Raw genomic sequence first — 12,134 nt, 5'->3', positions numbered from 1 at the left:
TTCACAGACTGATCATTCAGTCCCTCACATACTGGTTAAATTAACAAAGTCAAAGTTACTCTGAAATTTTAATTTCCTTTAAAAAACTGACATCTAAGTTTCCTGTTGCAGCTTTCTTTAAACTACTGCTCTCTGAAAAAGTCAGTAGCTCAAAACTTCTCTGCAGCCATAGAACACTAAATTAGACCTGCAGTAATCTACTAAACCTGAATGCCGCACATCCATATGCAAGAGGCAATCTTGCAGCTATACTAGAGAGCAAGGAAATTGCCTCAGTACAGGTGTTTCCTTATCTGATTTATATGGGTACACTTAGAGGATCTGTATAACGGATACATATGTATGAAGGCTATAAAAGCAGGTATCAGAAAAAACACTACACATTGTATTAGATGTAGTGCCATTATTTGTAGTCTTTCAAGCCAAACTAATTTGTTTGTGGACTGTGGGTTAACGTTACAGTGTGAACATAGACTGCAATCCTTACACTGATCAAGGTATCCCATTTTAGGATTGGATTGATGGCCCAGAGAGATCACAATCAGAATGGGGGTGCCATCTTGGGCTATTATGTACATAAGGTTATGTTTTGAAACAAAATCCTAGCGAAAATCCCTAAGCTTCTGGAACTAAATAGATTCCAGACAACAAAACATGTCTTCTCTCCCTTCCCATAACAGTGGGTGGAAACTCTGAGTAGCTAAAAATTGTTATTTGGTCACAAAAAAGTAAATGATAAATTAGTCTCAGTGCTTGATTTCTATTATCCAGGCCACTCCTTTCCTTTCTATGTTGGGGTGGATTTGAACACTAAGACCATCTAAGCATGAAGCAAAATACTGGAACTTGAAAAATCTACTGCTGAAGCTCCAAAGTGGTAAAACTAACATTTACAGTCAGAATGATTTTGTATTATAAAGACTGGCAATTGAGTCAAGACGTTCAGTGCGAGAATGTCAAGTTTTAGATGTGATCAACAGGATTACTAAATTCTATATACTAGGTAACAGAATGTCAGACAACTACCCTTTCTCTATGCTCAGATTTTATAAATTGATCAGAAGTGACAACTTCATTTTGAATGTATCTGACCCACTTTAGAATCTAGAGCACTAAAGTAAGCACTATTGTAAGTCAGGTTGTACAAAATCATTGCTTCGTGTATAAACTGCAGCTTTTACAGGCATAGATTATTAAAAAAACAAAACAAAAACATTTTTCATTATGTTTGATATTTGGAATATACACGATAGTTCAAATATTCAACCCCAAACATATGAATAAGAGGTTATGTCACATGATGAACACTGACAAGACTTTTGTTTTAAAATTTGTTTAATGAGTTCATAAGGGGAAAAAAAAACAAAATGGACATGTTCACTGATTTTCTTCTACTAGTTTATTAATGGATTACTATGTGAAGTGATCATCTGGAAGCAAGATGGCTAGAAATAACAGAGGCCAAATGTTTATAGTGAATTAAGAACAATAGTCAATATCTATGAATTCAACATATAGAGTGTTATTGTTTTAAAGTTTTACTTGCTCCATTATGCACAAAATGAAAGTATTTAGAAGCCATGTGCACTCAAGGTCACCCCTTAAATTTTGAGACACTTACAAAGAATATTATACACACACACCCCATTCTCTACAACTACTTTTGTCTTTCAGGCTCCACTAATTTTGAAACAAAACTGTCAATGTCATCTTGCTTTAACTGAACTCCCCCATTTAACTCAATGTCACTACTCTTGTCAACTGTTTTTGAAGCGATACAAGGAGACTTGACTCTATACTCATTGTCCTAATGTACTAAAACAATGTAACTTGTAAGCCACTTTTGGCAGCACCCCCCAAAAAAACCCCTAAACCTGCTAAATTTAAGCCAAAATTACTCTGCCTTAAAAAATATATATATATATATATCACTCGGTGAATAGTTTTTCCATGTATTTTTAATCAGTCTGGCTATTGTAGGAAGGCATTCTCAAAAGAGGGTCTTGCAATATGCCGTATGGGTGGTCACAGTCTGGATTACTCTGACCTCCACACTCAAACCTCCCCAAGCTAGAACACTAATACTTCATCTTGAATTTTGAGAACTGCATTGCTCCAGAGCAGCATAGCTGTCTTGCTAGGTACAGGATGGAGATGTGGTTCTGAGGTATTGATGACTTTAAAAATCAGGACTATGATCTTGAACTGGCAATGGAATCAGACTGGGAGTCAGGAGAGGGAGTGGAACACATGGGTGAGGTACCTGCAGCAGCTTGTCCTGTTGAGGTAGTGGGAAGCCTCTTCCTGCACAAAACTGGAGACTCGGCTTTGCTTCTACGTTCAGCCCTGGTACAGTGAGTTACAGTGATCCAATGTGGAGATAACAAATGCATGGATAAGTGTGCCCAGATCCAGAAAGAGGTGGAGTTTCTTAGCCAGCTACAGATGAAAGGTGTTTTTTTATTTTCCTGTGCGATGCTATTTTATCTTTTAGTCAAACATGACTTCAATGGAAAATGAGGACAATGTCCAGCTTAGTTCTTAAATGTATTTCCCTGCTTCCAACCAGTATCACTTCTGTCTTGGTTGGACTGAGTTTGAGCCAGCTGCTCTTCATGGATATTGGCACGTTTGTGATGCTGTTGGTTGCCTTGGTGTAAAATAAAACAGACAGGTAGGTGCCAATGGTGCATCAGTGCCCCAGATGTCTTACCATCTCCGTAAGTAGTCATGTAGATACTGAAGAGGAGGGGAAACAGGATGGATCCTCAAGGGACCTCACAGGGCAGGGCCTTTGGGATGAAAAGCATCACTACTCTCTGTCCCCTGTTGGAGAGGAATGATTTGAGCCACTGTAGTTCTGCTCCGTGTACTCTAGTTATGTCATGAATGTGAGTGGAAAAGGAGCACCCCATGCTTGGCTGGAGCCAAAACTACAGGCATATCAAACAGTATGTGCATTAAGTCTCTCTTCATTTCCGGGAGGAGATCATCTTTTAGTGTGCCTGATTGCAATGTATCCAGGATGTTGACAGAATCACAAGATAGAGCTTGATTGTCACTATTTTATCAATGATTTTGCCTAAGCCTGGGAGTTTGGAGATGTGATGGTAACTGGAAAGGTTTGCTGAGTTCAGTGCTGGCTTTTTGGGGATTGGGTAGGCAATTACATTTTTCTTACAGTAGCGTCTCTGAAAAAAGTGTGGATTATTTATTAGCAATGGGCAATATTGTTCTTCTCTGGCTTTCACCAACCAGAAGAAATGTGAACTGCTCTGCAATGCACCTTAATCTTAACTGGCAACATTCTTGCTAATCCAGTTTTAGGCACAATTCTTACTTTAAAAAAAGAGAAAGAGAGAGGCCAAGCTGCATATCGTTTGAGATAAGGACAGAACTAAGGCCAAATTCACCACTGTCCTGCAGAGTAGGAAGCATCATCAGTGAGTTCTAAGGGGCAGTGTCCCCTGAAAAATATACTGCCTGCCTTGCTCCAGCAGCTGAAAGGGACTGCTCAGATCCCCACCAAGATGCTGCCCCTGGACTCTGTTTGGGGGTTTCACATTTCATATTATTTATATCGATATTATCATAGCACCTATAAGGTTCAGATGAAGGAACATGACATTTTGGATTTCTTACTTTCACCTATCTGGAAAAAGGGGACCCAAGGCGTTCTCCCACCTTGCCTCTTGCAGGGATCCCTTCCTTGCCCCCATCTCCCCTCCCCTCCACCTATGACTTTTGACAAGGGATAGCTATGTTCCCCACACACATGTCCAGGCTTCTGAAAGGGGGAACGTCTCCCCTAGATCACCCACATACTTTGGCCAGTCACAGCTTTCACAGCTTCACTATGGACAAGTTTACATGACTTTGGTCACTGTGGACAGAAGCAGTTAAAATAATCAGTCTTTGGTTCTTGCCTCCGCCCATACTTGGAATCTGCATCTACTGGAGTCACTCTGTGAGAATGAGGCAAAAGGGAAAAGACTCTTCCTATCCTGTTCCCCTGCAGGAGTTTTTAGAGCAGCAAGAGAGAAACAGCCATGGCTGTGATCAGTTTCACAGAGCGTGACCAGAATCCTGTTGTTTTCATGGTACTGGTTTTATATTCTCTTTAGAGGAAGTTCTCTACACCCCACTAGGGTCTGGATTTTTTAAGCCCCGCTTATATCTCCTACTGCACTTTGTGGAGAGCACACACAAGTACATTTGAGGGTACTGCCAGAGAAGCAGAGCCAGAGGAAGAGTTTAGCAGAATAGGGACCAATTCAGGCAAATCATGCATTCTTCTACTGTTCAATGGGGTTTAGAAGGAAACCCATACAGGAAGAAGGTTATCGTATTCAACCCCTGATCAGATGTGCTGGTGGTCTGTTTGCCAAATGGAATAATGGTCTATTCTCTGCTGCTATTGAGATGCCAAGCAGAAGGTTTAGAACACTGTCTACATAACAGAAGAAGAGATGTAATCAAAGTGCCAGAAAGTTCTGGGAAATTCTGTTGCAGCTAGAGCAGGGGCGGGCAAGCTTTTTGGCCTGAGGGCCACATCGGGTTTCCGAAATTGTATGGAGGGCCAGTTAGGGGAGGCTGTGCCTCCCCAAAGAGCCAGGCATGGTCCAACCCCCCCTGCTTCTCACCCCCTGATGGCCTCCCCCGGGCTCCTGCCCCATCCAACCCCCCCTTTCCCTGTCCCCTGATGGCCCCCCTGCCCCATCCACCCCTCCCTGTCCCCTGACCACCCCCAGAACCCCTACCCCTGACTGCCCCCCACTGCCCCACCAAACCCCCTCTCCTTCCTGATGCCTCCCCCGGGACCCCTGCCCTCATTCAACGCCCCTGTTCTCTGCCCTCTGACCGCCCTGACCCCTATCCACATCCCCGCCCCCTGACCACCACCCCAAACTCCCCTGCCCTCTATCCAACCCCCCCCATTCCCTGCCCCCTTACCGCGCTGCCTGGAGCACCGGTGGCTGGCAGCACTACAGCCGCGCCACCCAGAGCACCAGGACGGGTAGCTGCGCCGCCCAGCTGGAGCCAGCCATGCCACCGCGCAGCACAGAGCACCGGGTCAGGCTGTGGCTCTGCAGCTGCGCTGCCCGGCAAGACCTCGCAGTCCCGCTGCCCAGAGCATTGCGTGGCGCAGTGAGCTGAGGCTGCGGGGGAGGGGGCTAGCCTCCCAGGCCAGAAGCTCAGGGGCCGGGCAGGAGGGTCCCGCGGGCTGTAATTTGCCCACCTCTGAGCTAGAGAGAGCATTTAGAAAACTACAGTAACAGAAAGCTCAAGAAATGGGCAGTGAGGTTGAAAAATTAACAAGATGAATAATAAAGCATGATCAAGGAAGGAAACAGAGCTGAGAAAAGATAACATACAAGGTAAAAAGTGTCACAGGAAGACAATGAAATAATGTGACAAGATAAGTGTGCGATTGTGAAATATTTGAAACTGCTGCGTCACATTTTTATTTATATTGCACATATAAAAAAATTCAAATTTACATAAACCACTCAGCACTGCAATCACAAGAATAAGGATCAGAATCCACATCATCGATCCTTAGTTACAAATGCATCCATAATTTTAAAATTTAAGTCCGTCTGGAAGGTAGTAAGTAAATTTCAGATTGGGTTCTTGGTTGTCCCAGGCTGTTGGACAATAGGATTTTTTTCCCTAGCCTGTCTGGTCTTGAAAGGATGTCCCTATTTATCAGGAATAGAAAGGGTCTGTCTACAGAGCAATCCTAGGCACTTTCTCCCTTCAAAAAAACACTCTGCCTAACTCAAGGGAATGAGGGACAAAACTATCCTCAACCTAATATGCTATCACTCAAATAATACTTAATAAAGGATTAGAGATTTATATGGTTAATCACATGAAACAGTATTAAAATGTACATAAAGGGCATAAATGCTTATGTTTCAGGGCATCAGCCAAATGCCTCTAGAGCAGAGTAACAAAAGTCCATGATTAGGTTTCTAGCACCTTCCTCTAAAGAAGCTGATGCTGAGTACTGTTGGAGGCAGTACTTCAGACCAGACAGAAGACCATAAGAATGGCCAAACTAGGCCAGACCAATGGCCCATCTATCCCATTATCCTGTCTTCCAACAGTGGCCAATGCCAGGTGCTTCAAAGTAAACCAACAGAACAGGGCACTTATCAAGTGATACATCCAGTCCCAGCATATAGCAGTGAGAGGCTTAGGGACACCCAGAGCATGGGGTTGCATCCCTGACCATCTTGGCTAATTGCCATTGATGGACCTATCCTCCAGGAACTTACAGAGTTCTTTTTTGAACCCTGTTATATCCTTTTGACCTTCACAACATCCCCTGGCAACGAGTGCCACTGGCTGACTGTGCATTGTGTGAAGATGTACTTCCTTTTGTTTTAAATCTGCTGCCTATTAATTCCATTGGTTCTTGTGTTATGCAAGGGGAAAATAACACTTCCTTATTCACTTTCTCTACACCATTCATGATTTTATAGCTCTCTATCATATCCCCACTTAGTCATCTCTTTTCCAACCTAAACATTCCCAGTCTTGTTAATCTCTCCTCATAAAGAAGTTGTTCCATTCTCTTAATTGTTTCTGTTACCCTTTCCTGTACCTTTTCCATTCCTAATTATCTTTTTTGAGACAGGACTTCCAGAACTGCATGCAGTAGTCCAGGTGTGGGCATGCCATAGATTTATATAATGGTCTTATGAAATTGTCTGATTATCCATCTCTTTCCTAAAGGTTCCTAACATTGGTAGCTTTTTTAACTGTCAGACCACGAGTATGATACTACTAGGGCCAGGCCACTAGTATGATCCAGAATGGCAATTCCTATGTATTTAGCACTATTTTAGCACCGTTCACCCAAGGATCACAAAATGCATAACAACCAACCACCCCTAGAACACTCTGGTGAGATAGGTAGGTATGCCCATTTACTAAGGGGGAAATGGATGCACAATAATTAGGATTTGCTTAAGGTCACGCATGAGTCATTGAGTCAGCCACAGTAGCAAGATAATGTCTAGAGCTGTATTTTAACAACTAAATATGCTTCCTCCAATTTTCTTACCCTCTCCTATCAGAAGACTCCCTCAATTTGTTTTCTTCTCCTAGATGGATAGTGTACCAGGGAAAACAGAGGGAATAGGAAACTGAGGAAATCCTTGTCTATTTCAAATGACTGCTTTTGCCAACATCAGGGAGAGAGCAGCATAGGAATGTGCACTCCTGCCTTTCTTCTTAAAATATGCTGCACTTCTGTGGTCTAAATGTAAAGGTTTGAAGCATTTACCAAATATTGGCAGTTGAACAGGGAAACAACTGGGAGAAGCGGAAGAGAAACACTCATCTACAGTGAGTCTTCTCAAACACTCAGACATAAGATTACAGATGTTCATAATCACTGACCACAGACAAAGTAGTGTGACATTTTTACTTTAAGGATTCAGCTCCAGTGTGATAGCAATACAAATAATAAATAATGTTTTATCACGCCAGCTGTGTCATAGACAACTTTACAAGATGTAGGAGTATGCAAGATCAACGCTCAAATTTGGACAGTTTGCTGGATATATTTATATACATATAAAATAAAAGGTTGCCATTTTGTTCTTGATGTGCTCATACCTATCAATAAAAGACTCCAGCCAGGCCTGCTAGTTGCAAAGAAAGCATTGAAAATGGGAAGGTAGCATGTAACTGATAAGCGATATCTACTTTATCTTTACAAATGCCTAAGTAGGGCCTTACCTACATTAACAAAATTTGCAGCTACATAGCGATGTAGTGCTCTGCCCTAGTGCAAGATACTTGTTCTGCTGGAATAAAAAGTGATTTACTGCAGTAATTTGTGTCAGTGTGGCACATGTACAGTTGATGACTGTAGCAGCATAACACCACCACTGCAAGTTTTGTTTTGCAGATGGACCCTAGGATAATCTTAATGTCAATATTGTTAGTTATGTCACTGATGATTAAAGCAAGTAAGCAATAATCAGGTTCTGAAGATCTACCCCCTCATGTTAAGGCTATCAGTACTTGGGAGATACCATTACCCCCTGTCCCACTCCCACTCTGACCTATGAAGCCAAAGGGGAGCCTAAGGTGGCACATAAGCCTCTCTCCACAGTGGAGCCAGAGTCCAGCTGGGCAGCCAACACCCAATGGGCTGGCCTCTCCCCGCTGCTAGAAGTTCAGTCTCCTCCCTTCCCAGGACAAGATTCCCATGCAATCTAAAGAGGGCATTCAGTTTATTGACAAAAATATAGACACCTTAACAGCAAACTAATTTAAGCTTTAATATTTTGATGAGGGGAGTAATAAAGTTCTTAAACAGGTATTTTGCAGGTTAGAAGGCAGTGATTGTGATCTTACTTCCTACCCTCAAATAGAATAGGTTTGGGAGGGATGAGAGGCAAGTCTCACAGATGTAAAATAATAAGATGCAAGTATTTACTGTCACTTTACTTACACTTTTGTACTAAAAACACAAAATCCAGTTCACTAAGAATGAATTACACAAAACAAAAGCATGTTATATTTAGTTACTGAATCACCAGCCCCCTGGCACTCTCAAGATCAGGTCATTGCTCACTGAAATCAACGGAAATGGTGCTGTATCAGCCCTTCAGTTTCCTAAGATTTTCAAGCACTCCTCTATTGTCAAGTTTATACTACTCAATGCAGGAATCAGGAGTAGTATGTGGCTTCCACTGCAAAGAGGCAAGGCACTAGTACTTAAGAGAGAATTCACATACATGAGAAAGTTTACCTGCTCACTTAGAGCCCAACATTTTTGTGAATGATAAACTGTCTTAAAAAAATTAATTTTGGGACATCCCAGGTTTACAGTTTCTGTAATTTAAACACCCCAATCTTGCATTCTGATTGGTACAAATAGACCTGATTACAGGACTGAGGCCTAAAGTGTCTCCAAAAAACAAAAACAAGCTAAACAGAAGGGGAATGAAGAGACTCTCAGAGTATTTCAGAACATTTTTTTAACCACAATAATCCATCAACACATGGTACTCTGACCCTTTACATTCATCTCTTTGCAGGAGTGGAAGGAAACACTCAATAGTCCTACATAATTTCCAGCTTTATATACAAGAACCTCTGGAAAAAGTTAAAAACTGATTTTTCCCCCTAACTGCAGAGTTTTATTTCTTTCACAGGGTTGATGGCTAGAGTTCTTCCAGAAACACTGGATTGCTAGTGTGAGTTTATATATTAAAAAAGGAAAAAATTGTTTTGAAGGGAAAAGACAAGTCACATGTACTTTATAAAAACATACACATGAATTAAAAAAAAAAAAGTTTTAAACCTACTGCAGGAATCACAAGGGCGCCAGAACCTTTGCAGAAGTGGGGGGGGACCAGGGAGCCATGCCCGCCCCCAAATTGCACTCCTTGGGCAGGCATGAAGCAGCACCAGGAGGGGCTGCGCTTCATGAGGGGGAGCTGATAAAGTGGGAGAGCCAGGCCCCCACATCTCCCCGAACCCTTGTATCACAACAGTCCTTAAAAAAAAAAAAAAAAAAAGTTTAAAACATTGTGCCCTTAAATTAGCTGCACAGTATTTTAAAAGGTTACTGTACAAGAAGATGCAGAATCCTAAGGCTGAAGCAGGTGTACAACAGCAAGTGAAAAATCACAGATTAAGAATTTCTAGTACAGACATTGAAGAGGAAGGAATAAAAACTGCAATCACAATTATCAGAAAGTATAAAATATCTAAAGATTTTTCAGAATTATGGGTAACATGGCAGAGATAGCAAATATTAACAGAAATATTGAGGAATAGTACAGGTCCAATCCAGCTATCATTCTGACTGCAGAATTCCCAGTAAAAAAACTTGCAGATTAGTGGCAAGAGTGAGTGCTGAACCAAAGCTAACTACAGTTATGCTTATGGTGAAATTCATTTTTTAGTATTTTAAAGTATTAGCAAGATTGTGTATCTTTCTACTGCTATATACCAGGAGTATGCTACAAACAGAGATCTGTATCTTTATTATTTGCTCTGTGATATAAGCCTCTTCAGTATTTTGACTGAACTTTCATTAAAAACAAGGTGGTGGTAGACTTTGGGAAAGTTTCTTCAGGCCTTTCTGAACTGAATATTTGCATACCCCACTTTGAAAGAGGATCCCATCAAAACAAGTCTGGGCCAAAACAAACTCTTAAAAAGTTTTTATTGGAGAAAAACTACTTCTGTAACAAGCTAAAACCATTACACGTGTTTTTATATAGTTTAATTACAGTTTCTTTAAGCAGATATTCCAGGACAGTGCACAGTGGAGCATACCAGTCAGAAAGTGAAATTGTCTATACACGAGTGAAACTAACTAGACTGTTCATGCTTATTCCATTCAGTTTGGATACTGAAGAGAAAAAGCTTTTAAAATTCCGTTTTAATCTAAGAGATATTTGTGCCATACACGATGGGGTGTGTTAACAGTAACTGACCCTGAGAACTGAACTGTCTGCCCGCAGCCCTTGCAGGCTTCAAAAATACACCTTTCGAGAGGTCTATTTCTCACAAGAGAGAAATATCGCCCTACTCTCACATCTCGCGTCTTGACGGGGGGAAAAGGGGAAGAGAATAGCTTCGGGGCCGGGCCGGGCCTTGGGGGGGGACGGGGACGATCCGCTATGGGGCTGGCCCGAGCTGGAGGGGGCCGGTAAAACCAGGCGGACTCTGAGGGGCGGCGGGGGCCGGGCAGCTCAGTGGGGGGCGCGGGGGAGTCCGTCCGGGCTTGGGGAGGCGGGTGATGCAGTGCGGAGCCGGGCTGGGCTTTGGGGGGCAGCTGGAGGGCTGATCCGCGGCAAGGGGGGTGGGGAGGGACCGGGCTTTGGGCGGCTGTTGAGGGAGGACGATCCGTGGGGGCGGGCTGAGGGGACCAGCCCGGGCTCGGGGGGACGATCCGCGGCGGGGCCAGCGCGGGCTGTGGGAGGCACTAGCGAGGCGCCACTTTCCTGACAGCGGCTCCTCGGACCTGCGGCGCCCTGGTCCCGGCCGGCGCTCCCGCAGCAGGGCTCTCCGGAGGCGGGAAAGGAGCGGTCCCTACGGGGCCAGCCCGTCTCCCCCCGCGGCCAGGCGAAGGGACCGCAGCAGCCGCGGCTCCCCCTGCCCCCGCCGCGGCCGGGCGGCCCCAGGCTGGGCCGGGCGCGCTGCCCCCGCCGCGCTGAGCGCTGGCTGCAGCCAGAGCGGCTGCGGGCCGGCTCCAGCCGCCATTACTCTTTGTTCGCCGCGCTCGGAGCGGCGGCGGCGGCGGCGGGGATGTTGCAGGGCTCGGCTCGGCTCCATCTTTAAAGCGGGCGCCCCTCCCGCTGGCGGTGCAGGCCGGGCCGCGTCCTGCGCCTGTTGCTCCCTGCGCCCCGCCGGCTCCATCCCCCCCTCGGCTGGGCGCCTTCCTCCTCTTACCGGTTACGGGCTGCTCCGTCACTGCTTTCGTTCGCGCCTAGGCTCTCGCCGCAGTTTTATTCTCTCCCCCACGTAACACACCGCGTCAAACTACACCTCCGCCGCGTCACTCACACACAAGGCTCTCCCAGCCCGGCGACAGGCAGGCAGCGGCCGACTGAGGCGAGCCAGCCAGGGAGCAAGCGCCGAGAGCGCCGCGGCCCCGCGCGGAAAACGCCGAGCTCTCACGGAGAAGGCCGAAGCCACACAACGCGCGGCGGCGCCCGAACGCAGCCGACCGGAGATCACGGAAACAGCCGGAAAAGACCGAAGCGCCGACCTGTGCTCACGGCAACTCCCGAATGGACACGGAAAAGGCCGAACCGCCGACCGGGTTCACGGCAATGCCCGAACGAGTACGGAAAAAAACGAAGCGCAGGACAACTAGCACGAAAACTCCCGGCAGCGCCCGAATATGGACGGACACGGCCGAAGCGAGGGGCAGCGATCGGAAACTAACAGCAACCCCCGAAAGTCCACGGAAATGACCGAAGCTCCGGAGGAGAGAGTCGCTGGGAGTGGCCACGAACGGAGAGCTCCGATCTCCGGAAATAGCCGAAGTACGGGGGAGAAGCACGGAAATTCCCGATTGGGGTTGGCCTGCAGGGTGGTGGGGGCTGGCTCGTGGCAGGGACCCTAACGCCCAAATAAACAACATACGA

At 45.3% G+C, this 12,134-nt stretch overlaps 1 protein-coding gene across 1 annotated transcript in view; it reads right to left on the bottom strand.

The window, feature by feature from the left end:
- Positions 1 to 11,617, bottom strand: part of CREB1 (cAMP responsive element binding protein 1) — a 47,943-nt gene extending 36,326 nt beyond the window's left edge. Inside the window, exon 1 of the mRNA XM_024200963.3 lies at positions 11,434 to 11,617. The gene's annotated coding sequence lies outside the window, so the exon portion shown is untranslated. The remainder of the gene's footprint in view (positions 1 to 11,433) is intronic.
- Positions 11,618 to 12,134: the final 517 nt, after the last annotated feature.

This window comes from Terrapene carolina, unplaced genomic scaffold (assembly GCF_002925995.2).
Source record: "Terrapene carolina triunguis isolate 2854851 unplaced genomic scaffold, T_m_triunguis-2.0 Scaffold62, whole genome shotgun sequence".
In the NCBI taxonomy this organism is placed as follows: domain Eukaryota; kingdom Metazoa; phylum Chordata; order Testudines; family Emydidae; genus Terrapene; species Terrapene triunguis.
Note: the sequence above shows the minus strand (reverse complement) of the source record. Positions and strands in the feature narration are given on the sequence as shown.